Source organism: Protopterus annectens, chromosome 1.part1, assembly GCF_019279795.1.
Source record: "Protopterus annectens isolate FY-2018-M chromosome 1.part1, PAN1.0, whole genome shotgun sequence".
Lineage (NCBI taxonomy): Eukaryota > Metazoa > Chordata > Ceratodontiformes > Protopteridae > Protopterus > Protopterus annectens.
In genome coordinates this window covers 1,514,073,427-1,514,085,774 of record NC_056726.1, presented here as the reverse complement: position 1 = coordinate 1,514,085,774, position 12,348 = coordinate 1,514,073,427, and the positions used below count along the sequence as shown (strand labels likewise).

Genomic DNA, 12,348 nt, shown 5'->3' with positions numbered 1-12,348 from the left:
TCTATAGCAGACTCCCCCTCCACATAAAACAAAGTTCATCCCTATTCATATTAAACTATGACTTGGATCTATGGATAGGAAACAAAACATTTACCCCAGGACTGCCCCCTGTACTACTAGCTCCTAAATGGATTATCCCATGCATGGATCCCCTCAAATTATCTATGGTATGATCCCACTTATTCTCAATGTGGAAATTATATAGTTATCAACCATGGGATGGTTAAGGCCAGTCTAATACCAAATGGGATAGGTTAATTTAAGCACCAAAAGGGAAAATGACCAGGCTTAAAATGGCCCACAAGGGCAGCTAGCCTAGTACTTACCTAAGAACCTATATACTGATGAAGATATGGTGTTTAGTCACAAAGAATGTGCATCTATTATTTAAAAGCCAGACAGACCTTTATTAAAATTATGCTTAATTTGTTTTTTGTGGTTCTCTTGTCCTCTGGTAATTTATTAAAGGCAAAATTGTAAAACGCATTGCAAGAGTTCATGCTTATCTCTTCTCTCTCTCATACACACACACACACACACACACACACACACACACGCACACACACACACACACACACACACACACACACACACACACACACACACACACACACACACACACACACACACACACACACACACACACACACACACACACACACACACACACACACACACACACACACACACACACACACATACACACTCTCACACACACTCTCTCACAGACACACACAAACACACACAAACACACACAAACACACACACACACACACACACACACACACAAGTAAATTACAAAAAGTTTTGCTATATCCCTTAAAAATAGTGTACTTTCTGGATATTCTAATAGACTCTTTTCAGATAAAAGGATTCCCAATTCCGGAAACGATGACAAAGATGCTAAAAGCCCTTCACCAGCAGGACTAGGACATATATTTTTGTACATTGCAATAATTTTCTATGCAAGACTTCACATCAGATTGCCTCAGCATTTATTAAATGTTGTGTAAAGTCAGATATCAGACTCTAGAAATGGCATTTGCTATACTGAATTCAGTAAATAACGGACTCGGGTAGAATTCCCTCTCTCTTCAACTTTTGCATTTAGTTTTTGCTTTGGTGAAAAGTTTTGTGGTATCTAATGGCTGCCATAGTGGTATTTTTCCTTACAAATGCAATTTAATTTAAGGAAGAAAAAAAAAAGACTTTTAAAAGTCACATAGTCATTGGTGATGTGTTTGTATTACTGTATCTGTTCTAATTTTTGAAAAACAAACAAACAAAAAAAACCCTATCTCTCTACTCGTTTTCCACCTTTCTATAACCAGTAGAGTCCGTTTTTCAGATTTTGCTGAATTCTGGGCTGTTTTGTAGTTTCTGTGTTGCCCAGACCTTACTAAGATAGAGGGAAGCTTCTCTGTTCATCAATGAGAGTGGTGAGCTTTGAGCACCTATGTGTCGCTCGAGGAGTGGTATCAGCTCAGAATCTGTAGTTTTAGTGGCCATTTTGGGTTATTTCTATCCCTTTCATCTTTCTGTTTAAAAACCCGTGTTTGCTTGGTTTTGCTCTGCGAACAGCTACACTTAACTACGGTTAAACTATTCCCAGTGCCAGAACGTCTGCTCTTCAGATTTTAACTTAGAACTAGCCAGTTTTCTAGTTTTAGCACTCAAAACTGTTTATTTGTGCTCAGCACTTGTCCAAAACTCATTGCAAGCACTAAATAATTTATAAATTACTGCAGCACTCAGCTTTCCTCACTTATCAAGAGGAAAATAGTTTTTAGTGCTTAAATTAATAACCACCTATCCAGGCATGTCTACGGGTCAGCTCCCGGTGTTATCTCCTGCCCACCTGATGAATATGGGCATCTTGGCGCAATGTAGCAATTGCTTCATGTCCACTGACAACTCTCTCCTCCTAACACCCAACGCTACAAACTGTGAGAGATGCACTTATATAGCCAAACTGGAAGCCAAGCTCTTTCCAGCCAAGACTGGACCAGACAGTCAAGAGGAGAAGGTAAACACCACACTGCACTCAACACATAGTCCATCAAAACCTGCATCACCCAAACCCACACTTAGTAACACAAAACACACATCTACATTCACAGAGGCTCTCAATAAAAATCTGCCCAAACAACAGACACCTCCAGAGCTGAAACACAAACAACCAATCCCCCAACACTACCCGAATTACACATAGCCCACAAAATCAGTGTGCCACTCAAACTCAGCCCATAAGGCAAAACAACGTACCCAACACACTAGTCATAGGTGACTCTATAGTCAGGCACACTGATGTCCCACTCACCAGGCTAAACAAGGAGTAATAGTAGATACAAACAAGCGAAATCTAAGGGTAATGCTACTCAATGCTAGAATTCAAAACCTCAAAATGCACTCACTCGATGCACTCCTTAAGATGGAGAACATCGACATCTGTACAGTGACAGAGACCTGGTTTAAGGCTCCAGAGAGCACCCCTGCATTACCAGGCTACAATTCTTACCACACCTTTCGGCCACCTAACATGGACTGAAACACCACAGGAGGAGGCGTGTCCATATTCATTAAGGATATCCACACCTCCAGGCTAGTTGCTCAACATAATGCGTCCAAAATTATCCAAGTACAATTAACACTAGACAAGACTACAATTCAGGTTGTAGCTTGTTACAGATCCCCCACCATGTCCCAGGATGCCCACTCCATGTTTCTTGATATACTGGATAATATTAGGGTACAGCCCAATACACTAATATTGGGACATTTCAATTACCCCACCATCAACTGGGAAAACTACTCATGTACTAACTCATTTGCTCAATGGTTTCTAGAATTCATCAATTCCAATGCCCTGAATCCGCTTGTCTATACCCCCACCAGGGGCAGCAGTATCCTGGACCTGGTCATTACCAATATGAGTAACAGATGCTCCATGCCAGAGGTCAACTCCTTGCTTTTCAGATCCGACCACAAGCTAATCACCCTAGACATACATATCCTGCACCCACCCCCCATTAAGGAAACCACCATAAAAAACTTCTCCAAAGCCAACCTCTGCTTCTTAAGACAGAAGTGGCTAACTTCACGACACCCATACCGATGCAAATTAGAGGCATGACTGCTGAATACTATACAAATGCACTGAATAAACACATACATGAGTGCATAGACCATGCCATCCCCAACAGAACCAAGATGCAATCCTCCAAAAAAAAGGAAGCCAATCTGGCAGTCCCCACCATAAACAAACTCTACAACAGAAGGAAGAAACTGTTGCAAAAAAGAGTAAAATCCCATTTTTGCAGGCACGGGTCTATATTATGTAATCAAAAGTTTAATTCAGCGAATGCTCACATGAGCAAAAATGCTGGAAATTGAACTGCTTATTGTAGGGGGCTGCACCCCCAACACCCCCGCTAACTATATATTCCAACTCTGAGATCGCACTACAGTGAGGAAAGGGCAAATATCCTACTTCTCACTGTACCATAACCCCACAAACACCCTTTCAATTTCCAGCGTTTTCGCTCATGTGAGTGTTTGCTGAATTAAACTTTCGATTATATAATATAGACCCTGCAGGAACTCCATGGTCAGCCTCAGTAAGAAGCTGAGATGCCTCATAAAATCCTCCAAAGCTAGTTACAAAAATAAAATTGCCATGGATTCTAAAGAAAGCCACAAAGCATTCTACAGCTATGTCAAGAATCTCAATGGCAACACTCAGATTTGCTCTAAGCTACAGCACAATAGCACTGGATTTACTGAACCAACTGATACTGCCAACATCCTGGCAGACAGGTTCAGTGCAAACTTTAGCCCCCATCACCCCCCTAAAGGGACCATCTCCATACCAGAAGATTGTAAAGCCTCTGTAATCACAGATGCACAAGTAAAGACTGCGCTGTCCAAAGCCAGGAACACAACATCCGTGGGACCAGGCAACATCCCAGGCTGCGTCCTGCATGAACTACAGAATGAACTGGCACACCATCTATGTACCATGTTCAACCATAGCCTCACTTCAGGCTTTGTGCCTACTGAATAGCGCACAGTGAGACAGTTATCCCACTTCACAAAGGGGGCGCCACCATGGACCCTGGGAACTACCCCCCCTCCCCCCTTTGTGAAACTTATGGACTTGACTCCTTGGCATTATACACACACAAACCAGCAGCTTGACCATCTTTCCAGCTAAATACATTCAGTTGAATGGCGAATGCACTTACTAATTTCTGTTCTTAAATCAAAGCAGAATCAATAGTGAATACACACACATTTCTGTTCAACTTTCTTTTCCAGCAGAACACACAGCTGCATGACCGCGGATAACTGTACAAAAATTACCAGTTTCATTTTATGATTAGTCACACAAAAACAAAGGCATGTGCGAGCACACACATGCAGATACCTCTGCACTGCAGTGTGTTCTCTTCAATTCACATACATTATGGTGCAGTGTTCTGTTGAATACACACACACACACACACACACACACACACACACACACACACACACACACACACACACAAAGAGAAAGAACTGCAGTACCTCTCTGCAATCTTCAGAACTGCAATGGAATCCTAATCACCCTGTTAAATGGCATAGCACTAGCAGTCCCCAAGCAGCTAAATGGCATGGCAGAAGCAGATACAGTATTCACTCACTCAGCAGATGTAGATAACTCCAGTCCAAGTATGAACGGCTTTAAATCTGCCCCAGATGAACTGAATATTCAAACAGGGCAACATGCACAGCATTAAAATAAAACCAGCTCGGACGAACCGAGTATTCAAACATACAGCCGCGCGCGAGTATTCAAACAGGCAACATGTGCGGCTGAGCTTAATTCCGACAGGCTGATGGAGCGGATGTCATCGCGCACATCATGACATCAGCTCCGAAATTGCAGAATCTAAATAAAATAGTTTAAAAAATTGGAATGAAGGGGTGCCACTCGGGAATTGTGGCACCCCTTCATTGGGACCCCAAAACTCGGTAAAAACCGAGTAATTCGGGACGGTTGGGAAGTCTGTTCCCAGCCTCAAACAGATGCCATACGCAGACCATCTCAAAAACTCCAGCTCTACTCTATCATATATCGCCTACTCAGAGGCAACCTCTGCCTAACATTCAAAGCCATGTCTAACCCAGATCTGATGGACATGCTATACTTAAAGAAATCCCAGTCTCTCCGAGCCACATGCTCTAGGGACCTAAACCTTGCCACCACAATAAACAAAACATGCTGGAGGGATAGATTCCTGTCCCAGAGACATCCAATGCTCTGGATCAGAATACCCATTCATGTCAAGCAAAGCTCCTCATTAGGCCTCTTTAAGAGAAATCTTGACAATTGGATGGGAAACAGGAAATTCACTCTGGGATCACTTCTGTGGCTCTGCTCGACAGGGGTACAGGAAAATCATTTTCATGGGTGGAGAAAGCCAGGGAACTTCTTTTGGGTAGGCTTATATAGCCCCTAGGGCCAACAGCCTAGTACTTACCTATGAACCTATGAACCTATGTTCACACTCTCCTTAACATGGGTCTGGAAAAAAAAATGTTTCTAGGAGATGTGGTGATGTCATAGCAGGGATAGAGGTGCTCTCTTTTCCTACTGTTTGGCATCTTGAACTGCAGTGGTCATGTTCAAACATGAAAAAAGTGCAATTGTTTAGCTGTGTTTGCAGAACAGATAGCAATGTGGAAATATTGAATAGAAATGTGTGTTTTTGGGGTTCGTTAGGACTAAAATGCCAAGCATACGTCTGTTTTGTGGACACTGCTCCTTTATCCTTCACTGGAAAGTACGTAGACCAAAGCTGTATACTAACTATATTTTGGTGTTATACATGCTGACAAAGACAAACTAACATCATTTAGGGACACCCTCAGTAACTACAGACAGAACAGGAAGTAATTGTGATTTATTAGCGTTTGTTCCTTAAAAGAGCAAAGGATGCTATAACTACTTCAGATGCAAGTGTCATCCAGCTGAAGACAGAGACAGAGACTGTGAATTTAGTGAATTGAACAACTCTCTGAAAAGAGATAAAATGATTTGTGGTATACAAGAGGCACTCTTTTAAGAGAAACAGACTTGGCTTTATCATGAGTTAAGGATGTCTGGATGACATAAATGGATGATTTCTATGTGCTTGACATGCACTCCTATGTTTTATTTCTGAGTGATGATTACAGGCTCTCTCATGCTTTACTTTCGGCTACATCTTCAGATCTTAGCTTCACAAGTTGTTAATATCCTTTCTATGTTACCAGACATTAAGTTATTCACATGTAATTTTAATACGTAACTGTGACATCTGACCTGTGTATTCAACTGCATCTCTTACATTGTACTGTAATTAATGTAATTAATTAACTTGTCAATGTCGAGCTTTTACCTTTACTTATTCAGCTGTGACTCTCAGCTTATGTATACAACTTTGTCTCTTCTATTGTATGTGTTTATTGATGTGGAGCTTTTCTTCCTCGGCCTCCACTGAAAATGGGCTCACTTTGGCCTAGTGGACTATCCTGGTAAACAAATGCAAAAAATAAATAATGTTTACATTTAAAAGAAATAAATAATGAAAACGTGAGTTAAATTATAAAGCACAAATGAGAAAGAAACACAGAACGTGGTGTAAAAGTAATGAGTGTTACAAACAGAGAGATAGACATGAATAAGGATCCAAAATGGATTCCAATCGGCTTACGTCACTGCGATTATGGATTGCAGTGCGTATGGGCATAAGCAGAACTAAAAGCCTTGGCCAGCTTTAAATACATCTACAGAATCTGTACAAAAGCATAAACAAGTATGCTTGAAGGAATTTGCATGTTACTGAACAGTAATACGCATGCAACGTTGGTACTGCTGACTTAGTATTGTGAAGTCTGAACACGCACCTGAAGCAGTGAAACATCAGTGTATCTCAAGGTACTATAAAGGAATGCAGAAAATTAATGGTCAGTTTGTAGTATACCAATTACATACAGGTACAGAGTGTAATATCCACCAAGAAAATAACTTTAAATGTTTGGAACGGGAAAGTATTGAAAAGAGATGTGTTTACCTTGCATCTCAGTTCTGACACATTCGATCAGAAAATGCTGACATATTATTTTATGGCCAAAATGTACAACCTTCATTTTCAAACAGTGGCAGCTAAAGATGTTGTGTTGCTAATGATTGGGTCTGCGTGGTTTCTGAAAGACTGTGAATAGTAAAAATGATTCAGAATGAAAAACAAAAGATAGCATGCAGAGAACAAAGAATGCAATCAGAGAGAAATTTCAGATACTGAGCACAGCCATAGCAATGACATTATGCATGACTATGCCAATTTGTTTTTCAGAGTTAGGAAGATTTTCAGTAGAATATCATATACATACATACAGCTGCTTTGCTATTTATTCATAAGCTAAGAAACCATCCTCAGCAGTCATAAAAGCTGAAAAGTATTTGGCCTGACTACTAATCTCAAAGATACCAGGATAGTGATTTTCATTCTATCTCATTCCATTTATGGCCTTCCAAATAGTATTTCTTGTAATCTGTTAATACTGTTTATCATGCCAGAGTTTCATTCACTTTTTTTTTCTAGGGAGAGTGGGAATTTTTCTTGCATTCTACACATTTTACTTGCTCTAGGCTACATTAAAAGTTGTTTTTCTGATTATCCATAACTTTCTGGTGTAGCTTTTGGATTATGCCGCACAAAAGGATCTGCTGCCATGTATGGTTGGGCTGCGTTACACACCACAACTGTATAATAGGCTTTAGACAGACCTGATCTTGATACTAGTCTCAAAGACATTAGACATGTTTTCATTATTGGTATTATTATTATTATGTATTACAATTCCATCTGTACGCTTTTAAAGTGAATTTATTGTTAATCTGCTAATGTTATTTATAGTGGCAGACTTTTGTTTGTTTGGGACACTTTTTTACTTTATTTTTCTTCTAAGGAGGGTAAGAATTTGAAGATTATGGTGTTATATGTGTTCTGCCTGCCCCAGGATTAATTTACAGTTGTTTTTCACATTGGCTGTAACTTTTAAGAGTAGTTTTTAAATGTTGTTGTTAAGCATGCTCTGTTGTAGCGAGGCAGCTTTCTGTTACATTTTCTTGCTGTGCATTGCTAGTAGATTGATTAGTTCTAACCTAATTTGACATTGTTACTACTCCCAAGGATATCACTGAAGTTTTTTTTTTTCCATTCCTTCTATGTGCTTTTAATGAGCATTTAATGTCAACCTGCTGATTCTTCCAAGGTTTTGTTAACTTTGGGCTGTTTTACATTTTTTGTACTGAAAGTAGTAAACAGCTGGGGTTCAGTTTGCTCTATGTTTAATTAACATTGTTTTTTCTGATTGTCTTTGTCTTTTAACTGCAGTTTTTTTAACTGTGATACATCGTAGAACCTGCTGCTTAATTCATCTGGAATATTCTCTGCCCTCCTCCCTTGCTACATACTGCTACTGGATTGATCAGTTCTAATCAGGTTTGACCTTTTCTGCAGAATGTGCAGCGGTTGCACTGTATACATGCAGTTGGCTTGTTTAAAATATTAATAAGAGTTATCAAACATTCAGTGCATTCATGTTGACCCCTTCCTAGTCTGCATGGTTGCTAAAGGCTGCTACTCATAATACAACTTGGTTGCAAGCTGCACTGTGTTGCATATGCTGTTCCTGCTGCTGATGTTGCTTGTTTGATCTACTTGCTGCTCCCAGCTCTGCTGCACTGCCTTCTGGGCTGCTGTCATTACTTGTTCATAAAATGTTTTGTTGTCTTCTGTCCAGATAATCAAATTGCTGCTGTTGTTGTTATAATAACGCCCCTCTCCTTCCTGACACGTTCAAAGTTTGCATCAGCTACTGACATCTACATTTCTATTTATACTTAGGTTAGTTATTGGCAGTTACTATATTTGGCTGCATCCAAGCATATGGCAACTGATTCTAATAAATCCCACAGCAATCATTGTTTGCCATGCAGAACTATTGTCTTTAAAGAGCGTGTTTTGTGACATCCAAGAAGTAATAATATGGCAACAAAGCCTAGTGTTACTCAAAAACATGCATTTTGTGGCAACATAGCCAACCTGTCTTCATTCTATTGTTGGCATCTGAGCCTTGAAGTGCATGGGGTGTGGTGTTCAGTCCAACCTCCAGTCATGATCCTGGGGATATCTGAGTCTGCTCTACATGTGATTTTTATCACCTGTTATTATAGAGAATTTGTGTATTACTCCATTATGACTGTGTTTGTATAAAGCACACTCTAGCTGTGTATTACTCTTCCATAGGTTCATAGTTTCATAGGTAAGTACTATGCCTATCTGCCCTTACAGGCCATTTTAAGCCTAGTCAATTTCTATTTTTTGGGGCTCAGAATAACCTATCCCATTTGGTTATAGATTGGTCTTACCCATTTTATGGCCAATAGTTATATATTACCTCTAATAAGAATAAATGGGAGCATATCATATATAATTTGACTGGACCCGTGCATGGGATAAAAAGCTTAAGAGCTTTCTCTGTCCATTAGAAGTACAGGGGTCAGTCTTAGAGTAATTTTTCTATTTCCCCTCCATAGATCTAAGTTGTGCTTCTTCCTGTTTTTAATTTATACCACCTCCTCAGTCATTATATTGTTAACGTGATATAGAATGTATGCACTCTGCTGAAGTACAGTTGTGTACTACTCTCAGACTAGACTTTTTTACTTAATTTGTTCCATGCAAGTTCAAAGAGTTGTTGCACTAAGTTTATTATGTCCCCTACCTTAGAAAATAATATTCTATGAAACATAAAACAGACATACTCTTGCTTCTTTGAAGGCAAATCTTGATCATTGCATGGGTACCCATAAATACATCCCAGGCCTGACTTGTTTTGCTCATCTTTAGGCAGGGCATACTCTACTACAGTGGGTAGTGACAACTGAATTCTGCTCCATGGCCCATGCACTTAATCTGTCTAGTCATCTCAATGAATCCCTGAAACTAAAGCATGTGGATAATGTAAGAGTTATTAGGCAATCAGAATGGGTAAATGGTAGGGTTAGCATTATGACAAAAAGATGAGATTTTTATTTGTATTGATGTGCAAAATCTGACTATATCAGTTAGCAGATAATATTAGCCATTGGAGATATAATATCATAAATGCAAGATATTCTCTTTCTTAGTGTTAGATGCAAACCAAAGATTCAGGCAAATTAAGCTAAACAAAGAAAACTACAGTTTTTAATTATTTGATATCCTATTTGGAAAGTTTGGATTACTTATACTTCCATTCAGTATTTCTTCAGCACCAGAATTGCTTCAAATGGCTGTTGTCCAAATAAGCAATGGCTTAGAAGATACATTAAACATAATTGATGATTTATTACTGTGAGGACAGACAGAAACAGCCATGATACGAAACTATCACAGTCCAGTACAATTTTAAGGTAAGAAGAGCTAATGTAAAATTAGAATAAAATGTCTCAAAACATAGGTCATATTTTAATGTCAGAAAGTCTGAAAGTTGACAAAGCAAAAAAGAAATCTGTGCAACTGTTGAAATGCAAAGGCTATCAGAAAATAGAAATTACATGTGCTTCTAGGAATGGTTCAGTACCTTGCAAAGTTTGTACCTAATATATTGGAAATAACAATGGATCTAATACAGCTATGAGAGCATGATTGCTGTCTGGGAACTGATTTAAGAATGAAAAAACAGATTTGAAATTAAGAAAATATTCATGATTTAAAAAATTAAAGAATAAACTAATAGCCTTGGGGGTGCATAGCTGAAGATTAGTGAAGAGGGATGTGTCTCTAAAAAAAAAAAAAAAGTTGTCTCTAGAAAAAAATAAAGTCACCCTCAATAGTCTAACTGACAGATATTTGTAATATTTTAATTGTGTCTGACGGCTATGTGAAAGGTTATGGGATGGTGAACAAAAAAAAAAATGAGAACTTTGGATGATAGTGAAATGTGAAAGGATATACCACACTAGCTGGTAGCAGGCTGAAAGGAGAAAAGTTATAGAAAAAAGACAACCTGTTACTCGGTTTATGCGATAATGTACAGCACAGAGGTTAAGCAGATAGTGAAGTGAAAATGGATATTTCACTCTAACTGCATCTAAGTCTGAAAGTAAAGGAGAGATACTAGTAGAACTTGATATACTGATTAAATAAATTGCTGTGATGAGGAAAATAATAAGAATGAGTGAGAATTTATGTGTTTAAAGGGATAAGATAGTAAAATGTGCAGAGTATTAGAAGATACAATTGTTGGTGGAAGTAGTTATAGAATGAGAGAAGGTAGGATGATGAAGAGAGAAATGATATAATGAAAAGCCTGACAGAGACAAGGTGATAAACAGGTAAAGTGAGGAGGTATAGCTTATTCTAAGTGCCACAACTTAGAAAGAAATTAGAAAGATTTTAGTGAGAAGCCTAACTGCCACATACACTTAATATATATATATATATATATATATATATATATATATATATATATATATATATATATATAAAACAGCCTATACCACCTAGACTATGCAGTACTGGAATGGGTATAGAAGATAAACAGCAGCATGTCTAAATATTGGGATTAACTAAATAAACAGCCATTAAAAAAAGAAGGGTAAGGTGAAGCCTATCGTATAACAGGTTCTTATAGGTTCATAGCAGGTTACTAGAATCCTCCTGTATAACAAGTTCTTATAGGTTCCTAGCAGGTTACTAGAACCCTCCTGTATAACAGGTTCTTATAGGTTCATAGCAGGTTACTAGAAGCCTCTTGTAAAACAGATTCTTATAGGTTCATAGCAAGTTACTAGAAGCCTCTTGTATAACAGGTTCTTATAAGTTCATAGCAGGTTACTAGAAGCCTCTTGTATAACAGGTTCTTATAGCTTCATAGCAGGTTACTAGAAGCCTCCTGTATAACAGGTTCTTATAGGTTCATAGCAGATTACTAGAAGCCTCCTGTATAACAGGTTCTTATAGGTTCCTAGCAGGTTACTAGAAGTCTCTTGTATAACAGGTTCTTATAGGTTCACATCAGGTTACTAGAAGCCTCTTGTATAACAGGTTCTTATAGCTTCATAGCAGGTTACTAGAAGCCTCTTGTATAACAGGTTCTTATAGCTTCATAGCAGGTTACTAGAAGCCTCTTGTATAACAGGTTCTTATAGGTTCATAGCAGGTTACTAGAAGCCTCTTGTATAACAGGTTCTTATAGCTTCATAGCAGGTTACTAGAAGCCTCCTGTATAACAGGTTCTTATAGCATCATAGCAGGTTACTAGAAGCCTCCT

At 38.7% G+C, this 12,348-nt stretch overlaps 1 protein-coding gene across 6 annotated transcripts in view; it reads right to left on the bottom strand.

Annotated features, from left to right (window-relative positions):
- The window catches only part of ADGRB2 (adhesion G protein-coupled receptor B2), a 5,411,420-nt gene that overhangs the window by 2,136,914 nt on the left and 3,262,158 nt on the right, over positions 1-12,348 (bottom strand). The window lies entirely within an intron of this gene.